This window comes from Cebidichthys violaceus, unplaced genomic scaffold (assembly GCF_023349555.1).
Source record: "Cebidichthys violaceus isolate CVI_PGR_0920_01 unplaced genomic scaffold, fCebVio1.0.p SCAF_139, whole genome shotgun sequence".
In the NCBI taxonomy this organism is placed as follows: domain Eukaryota; kingdom Metazoa; phylum Chordata; class Actinopteri; order Perciformes; family Stichaeidae; genus Cebidichthys; species Cebidichthys violaceus.
In genome coordinates this window covers 288085-305646 of record NW_027176306.1, presented here as the reverse complement: position 1 = coordinate 305646, position 17562 = coordinate 288085, and the positions used below count along the sequence as shown (strand labels likewise).

At 42.8% G+C, this 17562-nt stretch overlaps 1 long non-coding RNA gene across 1 annotated transcript; it reads right to left on the bottom strand.

The window, feature by feature from the left end:
* Window positions 1-206: 206 nt before the first annotated feature.
* LOC137870746 (uncharacterized) lies at window positions 207-7436 on the bottom strand. The gene is made up of 3 exons (XR_011102738.1): window positions 7145-7436; window positions 5442-5493; window positions 207-365 (listed from the first exon to the last, which is right to left on the bottom strand). It is a non-coding gene; the product is annotated as an uncharacterized lncRNA (long non-coding RNA).
* Window positions 7437-17562: the final 10126 nt, after the last annotated feature.

Below are 17562 nucleotides of genomic sequence, written 5' to 3'. Positions count from 1 at the left end.
CGGGTGACCTAGAAGCAGCGGATGTCGATAAATCACAAAGACTCACAGAGGACAACGACACTTTCAAAAAGGCAAATCAATAGCGACAGTTTAGACCGAGCGCTGCGATTCATCCGTCATCCACCTCCAACCACACACCTCCACCCACACACCTCCACCCCCACCCACCCACCCACCCACACACCCACACACCCACACACACACACACACACACACACACACACACACACACAACCGCGCTCCAGACGGGAGACGTCGCTCTCACCTTTTGACCAGTCCTGTGTCTTCTTTATCCTCCGTCCTCGTCACAGTCTCCGTCTCTCTCTCTCTTCCATCCACTGTTCTTCCCTCTATGGGTATGTTCCCTGTGAACATACAGGAGGAAATGACATTACTGTACTTGGTCAACGGCGTTTCCTTTTTTTTTTTGGGGGGGGGGGGGGGGTTAATGCGGCGCGATAAAGTGCGTCGATAACTTCAGAGACGTCAGTTTAGGCCTCTGGGCATTTGTCTTGGATTTTCTGACGTTTTATAGGTCTAGAATATTTAACAAACTAATATTAAATGTTAAAAATGAAGATAAAATATTTATTTTTTTGCATCTATGGTCCTGTACTTTTGAGCAACTTACCACTGAAAAGTAATAGCAGTAGTATTACACCAGTGTAGATTGCCTGATGACATGAATCTGGCCTTAAAATATAAAAACTGTGTACGTAAACCACAGAACCACAACTTCTGACTGACACTACTCCTCCTAGTTGTAGTCAAACTGTGTCTTCTCCCTCGGCGAGTGTCAAGTTTAGCCTCGCTGGTCGCAGTGGGTTTTTTGCCATTTAGCCTACAAGAGAAAGCTGCAGGCTACTGTCTAATCCCATAATGGGATTACAGCACAGCACTTTACTCCAGCTATAAACAGACAGACGCACAGAGATGCTCAAAAGGACTCGGACAGAAACCACGGCTGCACCGTTAAACGCGTAATCATTTAAAAATGGTGCATTTAATGGTCCAGTTTGAGAATTGCACAGAAGCTCTGCATTTAAAATGTAACGCTTAATACGTTTTTACATTTACGGCAAATTCAGTAGCTAAGAGTCTGTGTGTGTGTGTGTGTGTGTGTGTGTGTGTGTGTGTGTGTGTGTGTGTGTGTGTGTGTGTGTGTCAATGCTACAGCATCTTTATGAGATAATTTAACATCTTTATGACACGATGGACGTTTAAGAAGTATATGTGGAACTACGGTTTGCCTAATCTGTTGTAATCAAACTGAAGACCCAGTTGCACTATTATTATTTTTTTACTGCCACCTTCAGTCACCCTCCTCATCCTCCTCTCTGCCCCTGCCCCCCCCCCCCCCCCCCCCAACCACCAAGTGCTTCAGCAGATGGTTCAGGGTTCAACAACAGCAGAGCATGGTGGGGGCCCTGCTGGAGAGAGAGCGCGCGCACACACACACACACACACACACACACACACACACACACACACACACACACACACACACACACACACACACACACACACACACACACACACACACACACACACACACACACACACACACACACACACACACACCATCTGTTTGTGAATGGACCGACAATTGCCCATCCCCCGACAGCTACAGCTGACGGGGGGGGGGGGGGGGGGGGGGGCCATGAGTCACCGAAAGTAAAAGAAGGGTTAAAGAAGAACAAGGCCTTGGGAACAGAGGGAGGGAAAAGAAGAAGGGAAGGAGAGAAGGGAACGACAAACTTGCAATTGCATGTTTTATGGTTTGTTTTCTCCTCCACTGGTCACAGGTGGTAATGAAACCAGAGTCAACCAGTGACACCCCCCCCCACACACACACACACACACACACCCTCCATTTAAACAGTTAACAAGCATCAGTTATGAAAAGCAGAGTTATACAACTTTAACTATAAAGACTCTTCCTCCTCCTGTCAGCACACGATAACAGGCAGCAACAACACGAGCTACACCTGCTAAAGTCCATCTGCTATAATCCAGGTCACCTGACAGGTGATGAGTTCAACCATGTGCTTTCTGTTTTTATTCTTTAATGAGTCTGTTAAAGAATAACCGCAGTTAATCAATCCTAGTAGAATGTGTCACTTTGGGCTTTAGGAAAACATTTAATCGATCGATGCAGAAAATAAATCATAAATATAATTGTCAGTTGCTGCCCTGAACTGCAGTATACTGTTCGACATGGACTAAATTAAATGTTATATAATCCACAAAACACACTTTCAATCTACTGTCACAGTGTTGAAAAGGGGCAGCCATTTTCACCTTTTACATACAAAATCACCAACCGATGAAAAGGAATTGCTTTCCAAAAATATCTCATCTCTAAATACGGTCTTTGTTGAGTTTAAAGTGGAGAGTGATTCCAGTATTAATTACAGACTTTGTGGGGCGGAGGAGGATAAAGAGCAGCAGATGAAAGACGCAGAAAATAGATTTAAAAAAAAAAAGGTCAGTAGAGACGTTATTGTACGTCTCTGTGGCACAATAGATTAGAGTCCAATTAGTAGAGTAGACACATTTCATCTGGCCATTTAAAACATGTGTAAGATAGTTTTTAAACACGTCGGGTCGTGAGTTTGTCCCGGTAAACAAAGTGACTCTCTGTCTGCTACCGTCTCATCTAGTGGGATTCACAGTGGAGCTCACATTTCTCTGCCACCCACTCGCCTTTTCCTCTTTTTTTTTTTCCTTCCTCTGTGTGAACTTTTTTCTGCTGGCTGTCAAATAAAGATGAAAGACTTTAAAAATAATCAAACTATATTTGGGTTTCTGAGGAGGTAGAAATCAGAAATCTGAGGTCTCCCTGTGGGAATGCTTTTTTTTTTCCTCTCTCTCTCTTTCTCCCCCACTCCCAGAAGCGAGTCATGCAGTGAAGCCACATTTACAGGAGACGGAGTATTGATTGCATCTGCAGCCTTGTGGATGTAGCCACACCAGACGGCCAAAACACGAACCGATGAGACACGAGCGTCCGCGAGAAGACTCGCGAGAGTTCGTCTGTCCCCCGGAGGAGAACAAAAGCCAGAGGGGGGTTAGGTCGCGTGGCTAATTTGCATGTACGACACCAGAGCATTTGCATCAATTTGCATTAGCGTGTTCTCACAGGGGCTTAACACGGGCGGCTCGGTTCAGGGAAGCCAGCGCTCAATTAGCGAATGACAAAGAGAGCCTCCTCGTCGCATCGCGGCCCGGCGGCGAAGGCGCGAGGAAGCAGACCCCGCCGCGACGGTCCCGTCCTCGTTTGAACAGTGCAGTGGAAATCTGGCGGGTTCATTTCAAGTCACGGGAACTTAAGAAAGGAAATGTGATATTTTGGTGGCTGAACACCACGGTTCAATGTTGCCGCTGGCAAAAAGGAGGGAGGGGGTAAGTTGTGATTCAAAGTATTTTCTACCTCAAGAAAATCTTATTGATGAGTACAGTTCACTTGGTTGTTAATTGTATACGGTTAAATATATTTAACTATAAGTTTATAAGTATAATTTTCAACAACTGAGGACATAAGCGGTTATAAAGCAGCTGTGACAAACTATGCTCAGTGACGAGCAAAGATTGCAAATTTGTTTTTGTGCCTTTTTTTCCCCACAGTAGGTGCCAACTTGTGACGAAAGCCATTATAAAACTGAAATTGGGGTCAATTGATTGGTTTGTCAGCATCACTAATTTGATTTAAATTAGTGAATTGGGGGTTAACGGTCAACTACCTGACCCCCCAACCAATGGGGGCAATGTTGCAACACCGTAAGGCCTTCATAGCGCTGCTGTATTAAATTCCAAACGCGATGATCTCAAGTTGACTATGACAGAACATCGCCGCGGCTTTGACTCGGCATAAACCAGCTGTGAAAACTCAGGATATTTTTAGACAAGGATGAAAACATGTTTGGCAAACAGTCATTTTGGGGGGGTGGGGGTGAAGCCGGACAGCCAGTACATTGCTGTACAAAAATCAACGGAAATATCACCAATCACAACTAATTACATTGTTTTTATTGCGTTATGAGACGACAACACTTGATCAGCTTTTGCCCCCAAAAGGGTTGAAATCACCACCGGTGCCACAAAAGCTATAAACTGATGAACTTTATGATGCAGCGGTTTGCCTTTTATAGAAAGATCTAGCGAATGCTATTTGTAAACTTTAGGACAGGACGACTTCTTTCAACATGAAAGAAGAACCACTGTCAAAAGCTATGAACCGAAACCAAAAGAGACACGGAACTGTTTATTACCGTGTGTTTATTTTATACTGAACGGAGCTTCTATCTGCTGCTTTTCAGAGTTTGTTTCTTAAATTGGGAGAAACATCTTTCAGGCTCATGTAAAAGGATTGGATTAAGTTGAATGTGGACCGTGTTTGTTTTCTTAAAATCCCACAAGACAAATCATTTGACTGTTAGTGTGGGGAAGCAATAAAACTGCAAATGAAACATGTAATGTGGAGAATTTTTTTTTAGATAAATAATTAGTGTTACTATACACAGAAGGGTATTAATATAGTTACCCTTGCATTGCTTCAGCAGCGCACACACACACACACATACAGAGAGACAGACACACACACAGACAGATGTGTCCCAAGGCTGAGAAAATGTGAAACACCGTCAACTGGATTAAGTAACCAAGTCTAAACAAACCAGCGTATTGAAATACCTCAAAAAGTCATTCACTAAATAATATTGTCACATGAAATACACGAGACATAACAGAACCTGGACTAAAGCTGCATTAACAACAAGGCAGCTGACATGTTTTTATGTCTCTTGTTTAAAAAAAAACATCCTCAAAAAACTAACAATAGACGAGAGAGTTGACGCTCCGACTCTCTCCTACAAACAATCAAAATCCCGTTCAGGAAATTGAGCGCGATAACAAGATTCATAAACAGATTGAGGATCCAGAAAACGGCTGCCCTCGGAGCCGGTAACTGAACCAGTTGTGGTCCGCGGCTCTATTGTGCGTCTGCAACTGTATGGACACAATGAGCTGCACAAACACCTCTCCACACACACACAAAAACACCAGCACTCTGGCTTCTCATTTAACAGTTTTAAAACAGCAAAGCTTACTCAGCACAATGCGGCCTAGACCAACCCAGACCCTCCAATTCAATTCAAACGGAACTGCATGTGCTTGCATAAGCAGCAGCAGCAGCAGCAGCAGCCCCCATCCCCTGCACCCCCCCACCACACACACACACACACACACACACACACACACACACACACACACACACACACACACACACACACACACACACACACACACACACACACACACACACACAGGTCATAACATCATCTAAAGAGAAGTGGCCAGAACGGTGACGTGAATCGGAACACATTGCTCCTAAAATGAGCGCACGTGTTTGTGAAAATATTTTTTTCCGGTGGCACACTCACCTGTTTCGATGCTTCAGCTTCTTTGGTGGCAACAGCTTTCAATTCCAAATCTCTGAAAGACAAGGAAGAGACATGAAGGTTAATCTCTTTGAAGTTATACAAAAAAAGAAGAAGAAGAAAAGACCAGATTAACCTAAACAAACCTCTATCATCAAATATTTAAAAAAAAAAGCACCCTTCACGTGATTGTTACAGTTTTATTGATTTACGGCGATAAAAACAACAACAACAACACATAAAAACATGTGAGCGGGTGACACAGACAAGATGCTAAACAGGACTCCATTGCAGTGTCTCAAATTAATTATTGATCGTGCACAGGTCAAAAGGCATGCACCTCACCCACTACGTCTATGCGAAGGCCAAGCCTACACTAGCAAACAATAGGACTCATCAGCAATTCGTGAATGAAAAGTATTTCAACTAGCTAGTCGGATGTGGAAATGCAGGTTGAACTGCATAACAGGTAATTTGCACGGATCCGAGTCCCCTAAATTCAGGCTCCACAAGGCGAAGAAAGCACTCTGTGTGTGTGTGTGTGTGTGTGTGTGTGTGTGTGTGTGTGGCTGAAAATTACAGATACCGACACGGAGTGCGAGTGTGTATGTGTAGGTCAGAGTTACAGCTCGGGTCCTGATCGGCCATTATCTCAGCTGTCGCCTGACTTACAGCTTAACCAACATGGCTTCTTCTCTCGGAGCCTGGTGTGTGTGTGTTTTTTTTTCCCAGCAGCAGCAGCAGCAGCAGCCAAAGACCAACATGCCTTAACATGACATCTAATTGCAGTCGATTGTAATTAAAATGTATGATGTGATCATAACCCTCGTTTTGAAGCAGCGTCGTCGGAGTCTATGTAAACAGTGAATACGACTGTAAAAAAAACAAAAAAAAAACAGCGAGAGTGGAGGTCTGGTGTTACGTTAAGCAGCCTCTCGTTGTTGGGTGTTGAATACAACTATGCACCGAAATATACAACTATGCAAGCTTCACCATTTCCCCATCAAAGTTTAACGTAAAAAAAATTTGCCGTTCGTCACAATGTTATTTAAGCACATTTGAGCAGGTGTGACCCCGTCTTGCATGTCGCCAAACAGCCGGGAAAATCAGTCGCACTAACCGCAGAGCGAACCTGCGTCGTCAAATTAGCTTTGGCTGCTAATGCTAAGCTAAAGGCTAATGTTACGAAGCGGCTAGTTAACTTAACCCAGTCTAGCGATGACGGCATTTTAATAAATACATATATACATTAAAACCACTCACCATGATAGTTCACTGATTAAGAAATCATTTCAAACAATTATATTTCACAAAATACTTACATTTCTATGTTTTCCAGATATCTACGCACAACCGGTGAGCTGAGGTTAACCGATGCTCGTACTAGTTAGCGTTAGCAAAAAGGTTTAACGTTAACGGCCAACAAACCCCCTTGAATGACCGGACATCTGCAGACAAACACTATCCGTCGATGCGTTCAACATTTACGTTTGCAAACCACAATGCAACCGAGCCGACGGCTAGCCGAACAGGAAGCTAGCTAGCTTAGCGCCAGTCATTGCTAACTAAACAACAGCTAAACTTATCTACACCAGTCCCCGGGTCTCTCTCTCTCTCTCTCTCTCTCTCTCTCCCTCCCTGCGCACATTAGCTCGCCACAAAGAAATGGTTCCTCTGTTCGAGGAAACGTCGTAAACCAACCTCACCTCATTGAAGTATAAAGTGCAACCGAGTGGAAAGGAAAAGCCGGCTGTAAGGCTACAAGAATTTCAACGCGTTTTGCAGCATCTACGAGGGGAGGCATTCGTCCTGCATGATCGCCATTTTCTTAACTCGCTGCTGGCTAACCTTCTTCTCTCGCTTGAGCTCAGCTTTCCCCTCCTCTCTCTCTCTCTCGCTCTCTCTCTCTACCTCGCTCTCTCTCTCTACCTCGCTCTCTCGCTCTACCCCTCTCTCTCTCTCTCTCTCTCTCTCTCTCTCTCTCTCTCTCTCTCTCTCTCTCTCTCTCTCTCTCTGTCTGCGCGTTCACTACAGCTCTGACTGTTTCTGCAAGGGGGGGAGGAGAGAGGAGACAGTGAAGGAAACACGTTCACCACTTCCTCTGACTGAGAAAAAAAGCACAGCCCTAAAGGTAGACAAATGTGTTCAGAGATAAGAGTAAAAGTATGTTCAAGCGATTCAATTAATAAACCCAAGAGAATTGTTACTATTGTCTCACATGCATCAGACCTAACACCATAAATATTAAGAATTATATTATGTTATTATTTTTTATATATATATGTGTTCCATATATATAAATAAATATATATATATATATATATATATATATATATATATATATATATATATATATATAAATAAATAATATATATATATATATATATATATATATATATATATATATAAATATATATAAATGAATCACAACCTAGGGTTGAGCAACAAATATGATAACAAGAAAGCATCCCCCCATTATTTATATGTTTATCTGAGGGCTACAGATAAGCACATAATGTTCTATACCAAGATCATTAAAAGAATACAAATTCACCACCCTTTTATATTATATCTATAAACCAAAAATACCCTTTTTTAATGTAGATTTTTTTTTTATTATTTAAATAATTTTACTTATTTAGAGTTCAGTGATATTTTCCAAACATTTGATTTATTTACGTGAAGGTCTAACAGCTGTTTTAAAGCTTTCTCCACGCTGCCAGGACTGTTTCATGTATTATTTAGTTGGCCTCAAAGTAGTCAAATTGAAACATATTGAGTCTGAAAACACTGGAGTACCCACCGTGAAGTGATTCATTCGAGAATTATAATTTAGACAACAAAATATAATAAATAACAGTACAAATATGTAATAATAACAGTAAAACACAGAACATATTGGCATATTCAGGGTCAATTTCTTGCTTCGTACAAATGGCCAGCTGTCGGTCCGCATTGTGTAATGTGTGTATTCTAGGTTGATGACTGCTTTGAATTTTATTTGCACCCTGTGATTTGTCCCGTGCGGCTAGACAACTCTATTAATTGTTCAGTAAAAAGTCTCTCTGTGAGTCCTTGTAGAAACATTAGCTGGTGCTATAACCAATGGCCTAAAATACATGGTAAAGTATAGAGATGTTCTTAATTCATATTTCATGGTTTCTACAGAGTATTATTTACTTTAATATCCTTTAAAAGGTTCACTATAAGAAGATTCTTGAGTGCTGTTATTTACTCTTAACAGATATGATTATCTTGTAACAAAAGCATCCAAGCATTCCTTCACGAGTTTAAAGAAAGAACAGATATACAACAAATATAAACTATATAAAGTGGAACTTTTGGCAAATTGGTATTTAAATTGGTTGTAGATTTTCTCACTGGGAGTAGGGACAAACGGGCTTTCTTTCAGACGATCCGGAGTGAAACGCCCACATCAACATACACTAATCCACTCTGCTGAAGTGCCCTTAAGCACAACATGAATCACTGGTGTCTGTCCGTAAGCGTTTCTGACCTCTGCTCTCTCCGTGGAGAAGAAATCAAGTGAAGTAAGAACGCCTTTGAAAAATCATAGGGTGAATCTCAGAGAAGCGTTGTCAACATATATGCAAAATAAGTACCTGGAAATGTGTGTTTTGAGTAGAAATGATGTGCTATGACTCAGCAATGTTGCAAAAAAAAAAAGAATTTCAATAAATTTCCACATAAACAACAAAGGGAAATCATCACAAACAGAATCGTAATATCGTACTTTCAAGTAGAGAGAGATTTAAAACGTCCAGCTTTTTGTTAGCTAACACGTTTCTTTACAAAATCGTAGTTTACATTTTATGCTTTTTTTTTTTTGAAGAATGTTTAAAACGTCGTAATGACGATGACAGCGACTGCTATTACTGGTGAAATTAGCACTCGTGCCTGATGTGGCAGCAGGACTATCACTGCTGCAAATGTCATCACCTCCAGCGCTTCAGGTTCTCCTGGACTGAACGTGTATATAAAAAAAAAAAAGGCTAAAATTATTAAAAAAAAATGTTTTAAAAGAGACAGGCAGAGACATAAGAGGAGAGAGATGCCTCAACAACAGAGAAACAAACACAGTGTGGAATCTGCCAACTGCAACGTTTCACCGAACGAGACAAAGGCCGTTGCTGCTTACAGGAGAGACCGGCAATGCATGTGTGCAAAGCGGTGACCATTGACCCACCAATGGCAAAAACAACCCCCATCCTTGTGCACAGATTACCTCCCTTATCTGTGTGTATTTGACTGTGAGGGAGAGAGAGAGAGAGAGAGAGAGAGAGAGAGAGAGAGAGAGAGAGGTAGAGTTCATCTACTGCCAAGTAATGATTTTATCTGACCAGGTATCAAAGGGAGATTAGATTTTTACAGCATATGAACGTAGTTGCTCACCTCAAATGGCATGTGGCAAATGCTACTCATATCTGGGTTTCCTGGTAGATTCCTGATGTGTTTGCGACGGATATAATTAGCCTCCAAAATGGGGAACATTTTTTTTTTAATTAGTTTGTCTGATATTTGGGATTCTTCCCGCCTTTTCATGCACTCGTTTGAAGTCCTTACTTTGCAGCTGTCAAGTTCTAATTACAAAGTCCGACACGTCGATAAACAACTTTGTGAACGAGGCAATAAAACAGCCCTTCTCTGAAACTTGAATCACAGTTGCTTTCAAAGCTCCCACTTGTAATTACTGCACATCATAGCGGACGTTGACGAGCAAGTCGCATTTCAATATTTCCAGCTGCGTTTGAATTCACATGTAGTTCTCTGTCACGCTAACGTGCTCATTGCGACACGGCGAATGTTAAGCATGTTCACGTGTCAATAATATAGAAGGTCTCTCACAAACTAATACCACAACTCAACCACAGGGGGGGTTGTGAGGATAGCGCGTGGACGCCACAGGACACGCTGACATGAAAAGCAGATAGCATGGAGCACTCTGACACGTGCACGCAAAACAGAACCCCCGAGCTCAGTCAGTCGGTTAGTCGGTTAGCAACAACGTGTTCGGACGGTGTTGTTTGGTGCTGAGAGAGAAACTACATTTAGACAGAATGTCTCAGGGACTCTTGAGTCTTGCGAGTTCAAGAAGTCAAAAGTCAGGTCAACTACAAAAGATGTGGGTGTCGGCCTGTCTTGTTCAGGGAGAGTCCACTCACGCGCCACAGTGTACGGAGGCAAACTAGCGTCAGATTATGCTGGTAGACCGTAACAAAACAGAAAAGTCCAGAGACAGCCAGAAACCTGAACAAAGCAAGACAGGGAAGAATAGAACAGCACAGAATAGAGCAGCTAGCGTCAGGTCACCAGCACTGGTGACAACATGCAGCACATTTCTACATCTGTGGAGCACAAAAGCTCCACTTCTTTATCTTAAAATGGCCCAGAAACCAATACCCGATAGTAACCGGGGATGTGTGTGTGTGTGTGTGTGTGTGTGTGTGTGTGTTTGTCTGCTTGTCAGAATAAATGAATGAATCTACAATTTTCGAAACCCAGCTAAGTGTACGCATGAATGGGTTTTACTGCAGGAGAGGAGCAGGGCAGTGAAGTCACAGAGTGTGGTAATAGTCTGGGACAAGGCAGTCACCTTGACAGGCAGAGCAGGCCAAGGTAAAATCACTCACTCACACACACACACACACACACACACACACACACACACACACACACACACACACAGTTCAGGAAACGCGTACATGTACACATTTACTGACCTTAGCACTGGCTGTGGTAAAGATATGCAATCGCGTACATGTGCGCGCGCGCGCGCGCACACACACACACACACACACACACACACACACACACACACACACACACACACACACACACACACACACACACACACACCACCGCCTCAAAAGCTGCACATTCATGAACAAACTTATTATTTTTGGGGGGGGGGATGTGATGTTTTTTATGTCGCCGCATTTTGCTTGTTTTGTGGCTCAACCACAGGAACACACACAGACTTGCAGGATCACACACACACCACACACACACACACACACACACACACACACACACACACACACACACACACACAGTAGGTCACAGTGATCGGTTGCAGCTGCAGGTGTTTGGAAGCGTGTACAAAAAAAAAATGTAAAAAAATGGGAGGACCATTGTGTTGTACTGTGAGAGAGAGAAAGAGGCATTGAAAATTGGACTGAAATGTGAATGTGCTGGAGGAAAAGGGAGAGTGAGCGGGCAGGAGAATGGAACACAAAGTTAGGGAGGGAGAGAGAGAGAGAGAGACAGAGAGAGAGATAGAGAGATAGAGAGAGAGAGAGAGGGATTATGGGAAAGGAGTTGAGAGTACCACAGAGAGACGAAGAGACAGACAGACAGACGGACAGAAGAGGGTCAGAAAAGAGATTTGCATGTCAAGTAGTAATAGGCTTGTCCTGAGCACAGACACGCACACTACTAAGCTGCAGTGTGTGTGTGTGTATATATGTGTGTGTGTGTGTGTGTTTGTGTGCATGTGTACACAGTGCATGCTTTTCCTCCTGTGGGGCGCCACAATCAGAATGACATTACTTCAGTCTGACTACTGTGCCTCTAAAACCTGTAAAACAAACACAAATACAAACGTCTGTATTGTGTTTGTGTCGGTCACTTTGATGCTGCTTCTTCTTCTTCTCATTCATCACTCTTTTCTCAAACCGCCTCCCCCATTCAGTCCACACTTATCGCCGTCAACCCTTCATTTTTCATGTTCTCCCTCTCAAAACCTCATTATCTTCTCTCTGCCTCCACCCTCCTCCCCCACTTTCTCTCATCACAAACACACACACAGATACACAATAGCAGCCAGCGGGCGCACACACACACACACACACACACACACACACACACACACACACACACACGCACACACACACACACTCACACACTGACTCACGAGCTGTCTGTCTCGTATTCTTCTTCTCTGTTTACATCGATGGGTTTCCTTTGAGCTCGTCAGATGAAACTCATCCATTGTTCATTTTTTATCTTTGAACTTTAAAGTAATGAACTGGCTTTGTGAATTAAGGAAAGTGAATCCACCACCAAAAGAACCCGCCGCCAGTGAGCGCCTGTTGACTGAAATTACATTTTAGACGAGCCCAGATTTAAAAAAAAAAAAAAAAAGCCTCTCTCTCGTTTTGATTTCCTGTCATCTCTCCATCCTCATCTCTGTAATAAAGACTTTGAAATGGCCCTCAATAGTAGTCAATTATCAAGCGGCATTGCTGTTGTTGCCCGTCCAGTTGACTAGACAGAAAATCTACCAAAATGAGTTGTTTCCTGTATTCAGTACAGAGCTCTCTTATCTGTTACCTGGTCGCTCCGCCTCAGCTTTGAAATGGATTTGTTGAGGCTAAAATTACACCTGCTCCTCAAGCAATTACCTGAACACTCGTCAGCTCTCATTCACACACACACACACACACACACACACACACACACACACACACACACACACACACACACACACACACACACACACACAGCAAGCACAATGTCAACTTAATCCATCAACTTGCTTGTGACTTCTTATGACTTTCATTCACCCTTGCAGACTTTGCACACACACACACACACACACACACACACACACACACACACACACACACACAACTACAGGTTATTCAATACAAACAGGTACGATTGGCCATCTTCCCATTTCTGTCACTGTAATCCATCACAAGGCTTTGAATATGCAGATAGTCTTGATAAGTGTGCAGCGTGACAGTATAGCATATTTAAATTCACCCTCATTTGTATTCATATCACCGATCCGATGCCGGGCTTGCTCCTCTATTACCACAGGAACTCATGCAGATCGGTGGCCACAAGGTGCAGTGATTGGCTGGTCTGATTCTCATATGCGTCTCCCGGCGGACGCGTTTTGCTGCATGTGCAGAGGAAGGTGACACCGGGTTGAGAAACAAACACACAGACACATTAAATCACACACATGGAGTCACAAGCTAAAACTCTGCAGGCCATGAAAGTGGCAAAGACAGTGTGTGCGTGTGCGTGTGTGTGTGTGTGTGTGTGTGTGTGTGTGTGTGTGTGTGTGTGTGTGTGTGTGTGTGGCACCCTTTTATTGTTCCTGTGAAGTGCATGTATCCGTAGGGGGAAGGGAAGAAGAGGTAAAAGAAGAATGTCCTTGTGGCTCAGTCGTCTGCATACAAAGGCCGGTCACACCGTCGATGTAACGACATGCGCACTAACAGTTTCAGCTACCACTGTGTTCCTTTGTTTGGTCAAGAGTTGTTCAACTTTGACTTACAAATTGACTTTCTGATGGGCCACCTATACCAAAGAAAAGGTTTCTGCTGTCACGGAGGACACTTACAGCTTATAGGTATCATGAGAAACCAGCCAGAGAAAGCTTGATTTAAAAAAAAGAAAAAGATCCAACCGAAAAACCCAGCACAGTGTTGCCAACTCTTGTCCAGCACTAGCTCCAAAAGTTGCTAAACCTAGTGAGAAAGTCACAAAGTTGGCAACGCTGACAACCCGTCCCTTCCATAGATGCATATGATATATAATAGTATATAAGAAGTGGACGTAGTGGACGTTGGTTTGTGGGATATTGCTTTGAAGCCTTTAGCTCTGGGCTCGGCTGTCTTGGTTTTTGTAACCAGAAGTGACACGAGAGGGCGGAGCTAAATACAACCGAACACTAAATAAGATATTTTTAGTGGGCCAAAAAGGTAATAATTAACTTCCATGAACTGAAGACACTCTGTAAAAGGGTTAAAGTTCTAAGATGAAAACACGGACAACTCCCAGACCGGACAACACCGTGGTAGCAATCTGTCAATCACAGTAAGCCCCGCCCTAAATCATCCCCTGCTTTATGGTCTGTTTGACTCTAAATGGAGGATAATTTACTAAATGAACATCATGCTGTATTGAAGAAGACTTGAAACTAGAGATTGAGACCATAAACTCATGTTTACAATGTTTACTGAGGGAATAAATCAAGAGAGAAGTAGAGTCATTTTAAACTAGACTTCTATATGATCAGAGGAGTCGCCCCCTGGTGGACATTAAACATAATACAGGCTGAGCTCAGTACAAAAACCGGAAACTGGACTATAGTTTTGTACGAATCAAACAAACAGTGAGCCGTTTCCCTCCCTTTAAATTGTGTCTTCGACTGTGACGTCAGCATGGTAAAAATCAAAGTCTTATTCTGTGAAAGCAAATCATTGCCGCCTCTGTTAGTCAGTCTCATCCAAAAGTCCTCCACACATGGCGCAGGTGCCTCGCTTTACTTGCATCAGTGTCAGAGTCACGTGAACCGAAAAATGATCAAGCAAAATGGTGAGAAGAAGCGCTAACGAGTGTTGATGAAGCAGCTGGGGCTCTGATCACATGCATTCATTCATATCAGGGTCTACAGGTAAAGAGGTGTTATCATGGAAATCAGAGAAAACAGTTTGTTTTCTGCAGAAATCTGTCTTGTTTCCAGATTTGAGCTGGATCTTAACCCTCGTAGCTGGCTGTAAAATGTGACTTCATGTTTCACATTACAATGCATCACACCTTTTATCCAAAGAAGAAGGTGTGTCTCCAAACTGCCATGTTTATCTTAGATTAGATTAAATGAATCAGAGGACTTTCATTACTAAATCACATGATATACATTCAGCATCGACAAGTCATAGACGGTAGTAATTCATAGACAGTTGAACAGTATAATGATATCCATGTTAAGTCTAAGGATCAGCATAGTGCTTAATAGTTTCACTGAAGCACCTTTTGAACTCAAAGTTCTAAGCAAAATGTCAAAAAAGTCAACATTTTTAATTGACTTTGGTTTATGACAAATACCTGCATAATGCAAATCCCATAAACCTCAGCTCTACTTTGTATTGTTGTGCTTGTTATCACACTATGTATGTAATGTCTGCTAATATAGAAAGCTAAGACAACTAAGATGGTAAACATAGGCGGAAACCTTTTGGTTCTGTAAAGTGAAGCCACTGCTGAAGTGTTTGCAACTTGCATTCTCTCTAGTGTCCATCAGGGGGCGACTCCTCTGGTTGTATAGAAGTCTAGTCTAAAATGACTCTACTTCTCTCTTGATTTATTCCCTCAGTAAACATTGTAAACATGAGTTTATGGTCTCAATCTCTAGTTTCAAGTCTTCTTCAATACAGCATGATGTTCATTTAGTACATTATGCTCCATTTAGAGTCAAACAGACCATAAAGCAGGGGATGATTTAGGGCGGGGCTACTGTGATTGACAGGTCACTACCACGGCGTTGTCTGGTGTGGGCGTTGTTCGTCTGTTTTTGTCTTTCATTTTGGTCGCCAAAAAATGTCTTGTTTAGCGTTCAGTTGTAGTTAGCTCCACCCTCTCGTCTCACTTCTGGTTGCAAAAAAAACAAGATGGCGACAGCCGAACTCGAGGCTTCAAAACGTCGACAAAACCAAAAGCCAAAGATGAAGTCACTGTGAATAAGTCCACTTCTTATAAACAGACTATGGCTAAACATTAAGACTGCTTGACATCAGCACACTATCATGGCTGTTGACTGTTAGTTTAAATATTTAACTTGAAGCTACGTCCAATGGGCTCATTGCTGTAGTTCTTACCACTTCAATGTTCTGAAGTTTTAATTGCTGTAGATGTCTAGTTTATCATTTGTATTTATAAGAAAAAGGGCTTTTTGAGATAAAAAAAAAAGCATTTGATTCTTGGTAGTTTGATCTTTCAAATGATAGGAGTAGATAATGTGCTGGCCAGTAAATATTTGGTAGAGTTTTTAAAGCCCAGTTTAGTGTCTCTGCCGGGCCTTGATGCAATGTGTGGCACGCATGCTGACCTGAGAGCCATTGTCATGGACGGAGCCACTGCTGGCCTTTTGTTGAGGCCGGACAGGCCGGCAGACCTCTTGTAGAGAGAGAGAGAGAGTGTAACTGCAGTTCAAAGTGTGAATGACAAAGAGGGGGGATGATGTGACGGGGGGGGGGCAGACACAGGAGGTGAGCGGGGGGGGGGAGGGAGAAGCTGACAGAAATGACAGAGAGCTCAAGGATTTCATCACATTAAACGCTCACTTAAATCTGACAAGTAGCCATCACAGAAGCCTCATCAATGACTGTCCTTTACTCTAACCCCACTATATCCGGTTGTCTATTGTTGGAGCGAAGAGGTCAATTACGTGCAAAGACATTGACGGTAATTTTCAATGAAGTTAACGCGGCGAAAGAGAGAAAGGATGGAATTAAAATGATTCCTTTCTGCATTCCTCTTTTTCATTTCAAGGGAATTTAACTTATTTCCTCTTGTCGCTTTAAACGCTGCCCCAACCCCCATGCCAGTCCCAGCAGCCCAGAACGAAGTGTGTGTGTGTGCTCAGAATGTTCTAGTGCATGGGGGGAAGGGGTGTGTGTGTGTGTGTGTGTGTGTGTGTGTGTGTGTGTGTAGATTGTCCTGGCATACTGCCAGTCTCTCCGTCTCTCATTACCACTTTGTGTGTACAAGTGTCTGTCTGTCTGTGTGTGTGTGTGTGTGTGTGTGTGTTTGACTGCACGACAGGGGCCCGCCAGCGTGACGGGCGTCACCATGGCAACCCCAGTGCAGGTTCCAGATGCAATGAATCATATTTCTACAGGAAGGTGCATGCACGCACACACACACACACACACACACACACACACACACATACATACATACATACACACACACACACACACACACCTTAAATGGGCAGCAGCGTTAGCGATGCAGATTAGTTTTATCGTGATCGACTAACTCTCATTTAAATATTCATTCTTTCTTTTATTCTCCCGATGATTGGCTGCCTGGATCCATGCAATCATTCTGGACACACACACACACACACACACACACACACACACACACACACACACACACACATACATGGCCACACACATACAGTTAAGCATCCCATTTGCAAAACCGTTCTTTTTACTCGCTCTACCTTTATGTTGAAACAATAGTTTGTCAATTTTGGAAAAATTGGTATTTGTTTTCTTGGCAAGACTTAGATGAGACTGTTGTTCCCACTCTCATGTCTGTTAGATATGAGGCTGGAGCTAGCAGCCAATTAGCTTAGCAT